This window comes from Lampris incognitus, chromosome 2 (genome assembly GCF_029633865.1).
Source record: "Lampris incognitus isolate fLamInc1 chromosome 2, fLamInc1.hap2, whole genome shotgun sequence".
In the NCBI taxonomy this organism is placed as follows: domain Eukaryota; kingdom Metazoa; phylum Chordata; class Actinopteri; order Lampriformes; family Lampridae; genus Lampris; species Lampris incognitus.
Window position 1 is genome coordinate 87,873,438 of NC_079212.1, and position 10,830 is coordinate 87,884,267.

Genomic DNA, 10,830 nt, shown 5'->3' on the forward strand with positions numbered 1-10,830 from the left:
GAGGTGATGGAGGCAGAGGACAGGGGGAGGTGATGTAGGCAGAGGACAGGAGGAGGTGATGGAGGCAAAGGACAGGAGGAGGTGATGGAGGCAGAGGACAGGGGGAGGTGATGTAGGCAGAGGACTGGAGGAGGTGATGGAGGCAGGGGACAGGAGGAGGTGACGGAGGCAGAGGACAGGAGGAGGTGATGAGGCAGAGGACGGGGAGGTGATGGAGGCAGAGGACAGGAGGAGGTGACGGAGGCAGAGGACAGGAGGAGGTGATGAGGCAGAGGACAGGAGGAGGTGATGGAGGCAGAGGACAGGAGGAGGGGATGGAGGCAGGACAGGAGGAGGTGATGAAGGCAGAGGACGGGGAGGTGATGTAGGCAGAGGACTGGAGGAGGTGATGGAGGCAGAGGACGGGAAGAGGTGATGGAGGCAGAGGATGGGAGGAGTTGATGAAAGAAGAGGATGAGGGGGTAATGAAAGCAGAGGTGATGAAGGCAGAGGACAGGAGGAGGTGATGGAGGCAGAGGACAGGAGGAGGTGATGTAGGCAGAGGACTGGAGGAGGTGATGGAGGCAGAGGATGGGAGGAGGTGATGGAGGCAGAGGATGGGAGGAGGAGATGAAAGAAGAGGATAAGGGGGTAATGAAAGCAGAGGTGATGAAGGCAGAGGACGAGGAGGAGGTGATGGAGGCAGAGGACAGGAGGAGGTGATGGAGGCAGAGGGCGGGGAGGTGATGTAGGCAGAGGACGAGGAGGTGATGGAGGCAGAGGACAGGAGGAGGTGATGGAGGCAGAAGACTGGAGGAGGTGATGGAGGCAGAGGACAGGAGGAGCTGATGGAGGCAGAGGACGGGAGGAGCTGATGAAAGAAGAGATGAGGGGGTAATGAAAGCGGAGGTGATGAAGGCAGAGGACAGGAGGGGGAGATGAAGGCAGAGGACAGGAGGAGGTGATGGAGGCAGAGGACAGGAGGAGGTGATGGGGGCAGAGGACAGGAGGAGGGGATGGAGGCAGAGGACAGGAGGAGGTGATGGAGGCAGAGGACAGGAGGAGGTGATGAAGGCTGTCGTGTTGTGTTTTACAGTATATAGTTCACATGTATTGAACTTGTGTTCTCCAGATCACTCCACTGCATTTCTGATGCCCTTTGTTTTAGGAGGCCTCCTCCAACCCGAGACGGAGTCTCCAGTAATGTGCAGCATTAGTTGGCCGTTACAACCTGACAGGAACAGATGACTCCTTATTAGCGCTAAATAAAGAACAGAATGATGAACAGTCGGTACTGATTAGGGGGAAAACCCAGTGATGTAGTCCGGGTGTGAGGTGCGGGTGTTGTGAGTTTGAGTACAGTGGGCATTCTGCTCATTCTCCATACTCTTGGATCTTTCACAGACTGAGACTGAAGGTTACATTTCTAGCTTCAGCTTCAGGGTGTTTTAGGTTCTTGAGATGAGTGGCTAGAGGACTGTCCATGTCCCTCCATCTAAGGCTGTCTGAAGTAACAGGGGCAGATACCAGTCTTGGGTAAAGTAGTCATTTATAATCCACAGATGAAATGTCTGGTATACCGAGGATTCTGTGCGTCAGCAACCCTCAAATGTCCCCAGAATCGTGTTGTCAGATTCTCCCCCCAGCCACCAGTGTGATGGTCCCTAGCAGCCACTGGTGTGATGGTCCCCAGCAGGAGTCGTATGTCCCCAGAATCATCATGTCAGATTCTCCTCCCAGCCGCCGGTGTGAAGGTCCCCAGCAGGAGTCATATGTCCCCAGAATCGTCATGTCAGATTCTCCCAGCTGCTAGTGTGATGGTCCCCAGCAGTTACTGGTGGGATGGTCCCTAGCAGCCGCTGGTGTGATGGTCCCCAGCAGCTGCTGGTGTGATGGTCCCGAGCAGCCGCTGGTGTGATGGTCCCCAGCAGCCGTTGGTGTGATGGTCCCCAGCAGCCACTGGTGTGATGGTCCCCAGCAGCCACTGGTGTGATGGTCCTCAGCAGCCGCTGGTGTGATGGTCCCCAGCAGTTACTGGTGTGATGGTCCCTAGCAGCCACTGGTGTGATGGTCCCTAGCAGCCGCTGGTGTGATGGTCCCCAGCAGCCGCTGGTGTGATGGTCCCCAGCAGCCGTTGGTGTGATTGTCCCCAGCAGCCACTGGTGTGATGGTCCCCAGCAGGACTGGTGTGATGGTCCCTTGCAGCCGCTGGTGTGATGGTCCCCAGCAGCCGCTGGTGTGATGGTCCCCAGCAGCCGTTGGTGTGATGGTCCCCAGCAGCCGTTGGTGTGATTGTCCCCAGCAGCCACTGGTGTGATGGTCCCCAGCAGCCGCTGGTGGGATGGTCCCTTGCAGCTGCTGGTGGGATGGTCCCTAGCAGCATGGTCCCTAGCAGCCGCTGGTGTGATGGTCCCCAGCAGCCACTGGTGGGATGGTCCCCAAGCAGCTGCTGGTGTGATGGTCCCCAGCAGCCGCTGGTGTTATGGTCCCCAGCAGCTGCTGGTGGGATGGTCCCTAGCAGCCGTTGGTGTGATGGTCCCTAGCAGCCACTGGTGTGATGGTCCCTAGCAGCCGTTGGTGTGATGGTCCCTAGCAGCCACTGGTGTGATGGTCCCCAGCAGCATGGTCCCTAGCAGCTGTTGGTGTGATGGTCCCTAGCAGCCGTTGGTGTGATGGTCCCTAGCAGTTACTGGTGGGATGGTCCCTAGCAGCCGTTGGTGTGATGGTCCCCAGCAGCCGTTGGTGTGATTGTCCCCAGCAGCCACTGGTGTGATGGTCCCCAGCAGCCGCTGGTGGGATGGTCCCTTGCAGCTGCTGGTGGGATGGTCCCTAGCAGCATGGTCCCTAGCAGCCGCTGGTGTGATGGTCCCCAGCAGCCGCTGGTGGGATGGTCCCCAAGCAGCTGCTGGTGTGATGGTCCCCAGCAGCCGCTGGTGTTATGGTCCCCAGCAGCTGCTGGTGGGATGGTCCCTAGCAGCCGTTGGTGTGATGGTCCCTAGCAGCCACTGGTGTGATGGTCCCTAGCAGCCGTTGGTGTGATGGTCCCTAGCAGCCACTGGTGTGATGGTCCCCAGCAGCATGGTCCCTAGCAGCTGTTGGTGTGATGGTCCCTAGCAGCCGTTGGTGTGATGGTCCCTAGCAGCCACTGGTGTGATGGTCCCCAGCAGGAGTGGTGCAGCTGAGCCGTGCATGGCCCCACATGCTGCAGCTGACCGTGGATCAGTACCAGCAGGCCAGAAGGCAGAGTCACCAAGACAACTTTGAGTCATCATGGTTTTACCACAGAGCTTTGGATTTAAATCAAGATACCGCCCCCTACTTCCTGTCTTTGTGTTCAAAATGTGTTTTGGAAGCGTTTTTTTTAAATTATTATTATTATTACTATCATTAATCCTTTCAAGCCAGCTTTGGAGCTCTGTGGCGGAAACACCATTGCCTGAAATTGCACAGATTGATAACTCGAACCCAGTTTACCCCGACCTCCTGTATTTCCATACCACCTCAGCCAGATGTGAGGGCGAGGTAGTCACAGCTGGATCCTCAGGGATGTGTTGACCTGCAAAAAAGGCTAAAAAGAAAACCTACCAGCAAGACACGACTTACTGATATTAATGTGTTCTAGACTTCAAGATCATACCCTTCTCATATCATGTATATAACACACGTGATAATATCATGTATATAATACACATATGTATATAACACGTGATAATATCATGTATATAACACACATGATAATATGTATATAACGTGATAATATGTAGATAATACATGATAATGTAGATAATACACATGATAATTTCATATATATAATACACATGGTAATATGTATATAACACGTGATAATATGTAGATAATACACATGATAATACACATGATAATATGTATATAATCCACAATATGTATATAACACGTGATAATATGTATATAATACACATGATATCATGTATATACCACGTGATATATATAATACAGATGATATGTATATAACACGTGATATGTATATAATACACATGATAATATCATGTATATAACACCTGATAATATGTACATAACACGTGATAATATGTACATAACACGTGATAATATGTAGATAATACACGTGATATTATGTATATAATACACATGATAATATCATGTACATAACACGTGATAATATGTAGATAATACACGTGATATTATCATGTATGTAATACACAATATGTATATAACACGTGATAATATCATGTACATAACACGTGATAATATGTATATAATACGTGATATGTAGATAATACACGTGATATCATGTATATAATACACATGATATGTTTATAACACGTCATAATATGTAGATAACACGTGATAATATGTAGATAATACACGTGATAATATGTATATAAAACGTAATGATATCATGTATATCTACTACTACTACTACTTTCGGCTGCTCCCGTTAGGGGTCGCCACAGCGGATCATCCGTTTCCATTTCTTCCTGTCTTCTGCGTCTTCCTCTGTCACACCAGCCACCTGCATGTCTTCCCTCACCACATCCATAAACCTCCTCTTTGGCCTTCCTCTTCTCCTCTTCCCTGGCAGCTCCATATTCAGCATCCTTCTCCCAATATACTCAGCATCTCTCCTCCACACATGTCCAAGCCATCTCAATCTTGCCTCTTACTTTGTCTCCAAACCGTCCAACCTGAGCGGTCCCTCTAATATAATCGTTCCTAATCCTGTCCTTCTTCGTTACTCCCAGTGAAAATCTTAGCATCTTCAACTCTGCCACCTCCAGCTCCGCCTCCTGTCTGTTCGTCAGTGCCACTGTCTCCAAACCATATAACATAGCTGGTCTCACAACCATCTTGTAAACTTTCCCTTTAACTCTTGCTGATACCCTTCTGTCGCAAATCACTCCTGACACACTTCTCCACCCACTCCAACCTGCCTGCACTCTCTTTTTCACCTCTCTACTGCACTCCCCGTTACTTTGGACAGTTGACCCCAAGTATTTAAACTCAAATGCCTTTGTCACCTCCACTCCTTGCATCCTGACCATTCCACTGTCCTCTCTCTCATTCACGCATAGGTATTCCGTCTTGCTCCTACTGACTTTCATTCCTCTTCTCTCCAGTGCATACCTCCACCTCTCCAGGCTCTCCTCAACCTGCACCCTACTCTCGCTACAGATCACAATGTCATCCGCGAACATCATCGTCCATGGAGACTCCTGCCTGATCTTGTCCGTCAACCTGTCCATCACTATTGCAAACAAGAAAGGGCTAAGAGCCGATCCTTGATGTAATCCCACCTCCACCTTGAACCCATCTGTCATTCCAACTGCACACCTCACCATCGTCACACTTCCCTCATACGTATCCTGCACCACTCCTACATACTTCTCTGCAACTCCTGACTTCCTCATACAATACCACACCTCCTCTCTCGGCACTCTGTCATAAGCTTTCTCTAAATCTACAAAGACACAATGCAACTCTTTCTGGCCTTCTCTATACTTCTCAATCAACATTCTCAAAGCAAACATCACATCTGTGGTGCTCTTTCGTGGCATGAAACCATACTGCTGCTCGCTGATCGTCACCTCTCCTCTTAACCTAGCTTCTATTACTCTTTCCCAAATCTTCATGCTGTGGCTGATCAACTTTATACCTCTGTAGTTGTTACAGTTCTGCACATCGCCCTTGTTCTTGAAAATCGGTACCAGTATGCTTCTTCTCCACTCCTCAGGCGTCCTCTCACTTTCCAGGATTGTGTTAAACAATCTAGTTAAAAACTCCACTGCCATCTCTCCTAAACATCTCCATGCCTCCACAGGTATGTCATCAGGACCAACTGTCTTTCCACTCTTCATCCTCTTCATAGCTGCCCTCACTTCCTCCTTGCTAATCCGCTGAACTTCCTGATTCACTATCCCTACATCATCCAACCTTCTCTCTCTCTCATTTTCTTCATTCATCAGCCCCTCAAAGTATTCCTTCCACCTTCTTAGCACACTCTCCTCGCTTGTCAGCACATTTCCATCTCTATCCTTGATCGCCCTAACTTGCTGCACATCCTTTGCAGCTTGGTCCCTCTGTCTAGCCAATCGGTACAAGTCCTTTTCTCCTTCCTTAGTGTCTAATCTGTCATACAAATCACCATACGCCTTTTCCTTTGCCTTTGCCACCTCTCTCATTGCTTTACGCTGCATCTCCTTGTACTCCTGTCTACTTTCTTCATCTCTCTGACTATCCCACTTCTTCTTTGCCAACCTTTTCCTCTGTATACTTTGCTGTACTTCCTCATTCCACCACCAAGTCTCCTTGTCTTCCTTCCTCTGTCCTGATGACACACCAAGTACCTTCCTAGCTGTCTCCCTCACTATTTCTGCAGTGATTTTCCAGCCATCTGGCAACTCTTCACTACCACCCAGTGCCTGTCTTAACTCCTGCCTGAACTCCACACAGCAGTCTTCCTTCTTCAACTTCCACCATTTGATCTTCGGCTGTTTCTTCACTTGCTTCCTCTTCTTGGTCTCCAAAGTCATCCTACAGACCACCATCCGATGCTGCCTAGCTACGTTCTCCCCTGTCACCACCTTGCAGTCTCCAGTCCCTTTTAGATGGCGCCTTCTACATAAGATATAGTCCACCTTTGTGCACTTTCCTCCACTCTTGTACGTCACCCTGTGTTCCTCCCTCTTCTTGAAATATGTATTCACCACAGCCATTTCCATCCTTTTCGCAAAATCGACCACCATCTGTCCTTCCAAATTTCTCTTCTTGACTCCATACCTTCCCATCACCTCCTCATCACCTCTGTTGCCTTCACCAACATGTCCACTGAAGTCCGCTCCAATCACCACTCTCTCCTCCTTGGGTACCCTCTCCACCATGTCGTCCAACTCACTCCAGAATTCTTTTTCATCCATCTCACACCCAACTTGCGGGGCATATGCGCTGATAACATTCAGCAATAAACCTTCAATTTCCAGCTTCATACTCATCACTCTGTCTGACACTCTCTTCACCTCCAGCACGCTCTTGACATACTCTTCCTTCAGAATTACCCCTACCCCATTACTCCTCCCATTCACACCATGGTAGAAGAGTTTGAACCCACCTCCGATACTCCTGGCCTTACTCCCCTTCCACCTGGTCTCTTGCACACACAGTATGCCTACCTTTCTTCTTTCCATCATGTCAGCCAGCTCTCTCCCTTTACCAGTCATAGTGCCAACATTCAAAGTTCCAACTCTCACCTCCACATGCCTACCCTTCCTCCTCTCTAGCTGCCTCTGGACATGCTTTCCCCCTCTCCTTCTCCTTCGCCCAACAGTAGCATAGTTTCCACCGACACCCTGCTGGTTAACAGTACCGGTGGCGGTCGTTGGTAACCCGGGCCTCGACCGATCCGGTATGTAAGTCTTATTTATGATCCGCATATTTGATTTGGCAAAGATTTTACGCCGGATGCCCTTCCTGACGCAACCCTCCCCATTTGTACAGGCTTGGGACCGGCACTAAGGATGCACTGGCTTGTGCATCCTCAGTGGCTGGGTTAATGATATCATGTATATAACACGTGATAATATGTATATAACACGTGATATCATGTATATAATACATGTGATAATATCATGTATATAATACATTATAATACACATGATAATATGTATATAATACAATATAATAAACAATATGTATATAATACACATGATAATATCATGTATATAATACATTATAATACACTGTGGAGTTAGAAAACAACGAGACAGGAGACGTTAGAGTAGACGTAGTCGAGGTAGTTTACTAGCTCCAACTTAGCATGTCATACATTCGACAACGACACTGAAATCTGAACCGGAAGCGGAAGTGCATTATCTGACCCCTCGCCTCTTCCCTTAAAGGTACACCGTCCTCTTAGGTCAGCGGTCGGGAACCTATGGCTCGCGAGCCATATATGGCTCTTCCGGTGACGGCATATGGCTCCCAGACAATTTTGAGTTGAAAATTATTTTTTTTTCAAAAAAATCAGTTTGGAACTGATTTTAAAATACTTGTGATATTTCTTAATAATACTGTGTCATTTTAAAGTAAACAGAAATTAGTTTTGAAGATAAATTTCACGGGTCACCCGTGGGTCGGGTCGGGAACCAATGGCTCGCGAGCATGTCCGGGTCATTGTAAAGGTGAAGAAATCAATTTTATCAGATAGCCAACTAGTTTATCCGCTTCAACCCTTGTAACGGAAAAGATGGCGAAAAGAAAAAAAGACGATGATTACCGTGCATTCCAGGCTGCGTGGACAGAGGAATTTGCATTTGTGGAGAGAGCAGGATCTGCGGTATGTCTAATATGCAATGATAAAATTGCATCGATGAAACGGTCAAATATAAAGCGGCACTTCGATACGCACCATGCTTCATTTGCATCGAAATATCCAGCGGGGGACAGCAGGAAAAGGGCATGCGAGGAGCTACAGCGGAGAGTGCAGACGAGTCAGCAGCAACTACGTGTGTGGACCAAGCAAGGTGACGGGAATTCCGCTAGCTTTGCGGGGGCTTTGGCAATAGTAAGGAATGGAAAGTCATTCACAGATGGCGAGTATGCCAAAACATTCATGCTTGATGTGGCCAATGAACTGTTTGATGACTTCCCAAATAAAGACAAGATAATCAAACGAATAAAAGACATGCCCCTGTCAGCAAGAACTGTGCACGATCGTAGCATCATGATGGCAAATCAAGTCGAGGAAACACAAATTAAGGACATAAACGCCGGGACATACTTTTCTCTCGCGTTAGATGAGTCAACAGACGTTAGCCAGCTATCTCAGTGCAGTATCATTGCCAGGTATGCTGCAGGTGACACACTGCGTGAGGAAAGCTTGGCTGTTTTGCCAATGAAAGGGACAACAAGAGGAGAGGATTTATTCATGTCTTTCATAGAGTTTGCTAAAGAAAAAAAACTACCGATGGATAAACTTATTTCTGTCTGTACTGATGGTGCACCCTGTATGTTGAGGAAGAACAAAGGATTTGTAGCGCTTCTCCGTGAACATGAAAAGAGAGCCATCCTAAGTTTTCATTGCATCCTGCACCAGGAGGCGCTTTGCGCTCAGACGTGTGGCCAGGAGCTTGGCGAGGTGATGTCTCTGGTCATTCGAGTGGTCAACTTTATTGTTGCCCGAGCTTTAAATGATCGCCAGTTTAAAGCTCTGTTAGAAGAAGTTGGGAATCATTATCCCGGTCTGCTTTTACACAGCAACGTGCGTTGGTTGTCAAGGGGGAAGGTGCTCAGCCGTTTTGCAGCTTGCCTGAGTGAAATCCGGACTTTTCTTGAAATGAAAGGCGTCAAGCATCCTGAGCTAGACAACACTGACTGGCTCCTGCAGTTTCACTATCTCGTGGACATAACTGGCCATCTGAACCAGCTCAATGTGAAAATGCAAGGTATTGGAAATACAATCTCATCCCTTCAACAAGCAGTGTTTGCATTTGAAAGCAAGCTGGAAGTCTTTCTCAGGGACATTGAAACAGGTCGTCTTCTGCACTTTGAAAGACTGCAACAATTTAGAGATGCATGCTTAGCAAGTGACTCCACTCAACATCTGGATCTCCAGCAGCTAGCTGGCTTTACGTTCAATCTCCTGCAGTCATTCAAAGCACGTTTTGGAGAATTTCGTGCGCGCACTGGTCTTTTCAAGTTCATCACTCATCCACATGAGTGTGCAGTGGACAAAATCGACCTGACATGCATCCCCGGGGTCTCTATCGGAGACTTTGAGCTGGAAGTTGCTGACCTGAAGGCATCAGACATGTGGATGAGTAAGTTCAAGTCACTTAATGGAGAGTTGGAAAGTCTTGCGCGACAGCGAGCAGAGCTGGCGAGGGAACACAAGTGGACAGAAATAAAAAATCTTCAACCTGAAGACCAGCTGATTCTTAAAACTTGGAACGAGCTTCCTGTGACATACCACACAATGCAGCGTGTGAGTATTGCCGTATTGACCATGTTTGGCTCTACATATGCATGTGAACAGTCTTTCTCGCATATGAGGAACATTAAGACCAACCTACGCTCACGTTTAACTGATGGAAGCCTCAACGCCTGCATGAAGCTCAACCTCACCACGTATGAACCAGACTACAAGGCCATCAGCAAAACCATGCAGCACCAGAAGTCGCATTAAAAGTAAGACATATTTAATTTATTATACGTTAAAAATACTATATGGCTCTCAATGAAATATATTTAGAAATATTTGGCTTTTATGGCCCTCCCAGTCAAAAAGGTTCCCGACCCCTGTCTTAGGTGAATGTCTCTCGTTATATAGATGTGGGTCACCACACAGGCCCCCCCAGAATTCACCTACACAAAACAATGCAAAACAGCAAAAATGCAAGTCATGAACATAAAAATAGACTCTACAACAGAACAGTCAATGACATAGTGCAAAGTCACGGGGAAAACAAGTGACGAGTCGGGGGGCGGACCCTGCGGCCATAACGGCTGCGCTTCACAGGAGGGGAAACAGATGGGGCCGAAACCCGGGCCATAGGCGGGGCCGAAGCAGGAACAGAGGCAGGTGCCGGGGCCGACCTAGGAGGGCGCCCCCGCCGCGGGGGTAGGGCCAATTGCATTGGCTCCCCAATGTCCAAGTGAGTGGGCTTGAGACGGTCTATAGCGACCCGCTCCGGCCTGCCCCCCATGTCCACCACAAAGTTCTTATCCCCCGCCTCCAGGACGCGGAAAGGCCCGTCGTATGGGGGCTGCAGCGGGGACCGATGGCTGTCGTGCCTAATGAAGACGTACCTCGCCGATGGCAGATCCTTGGGGACGTAGGACCGGGGGAGGCAGTGTTGAGAC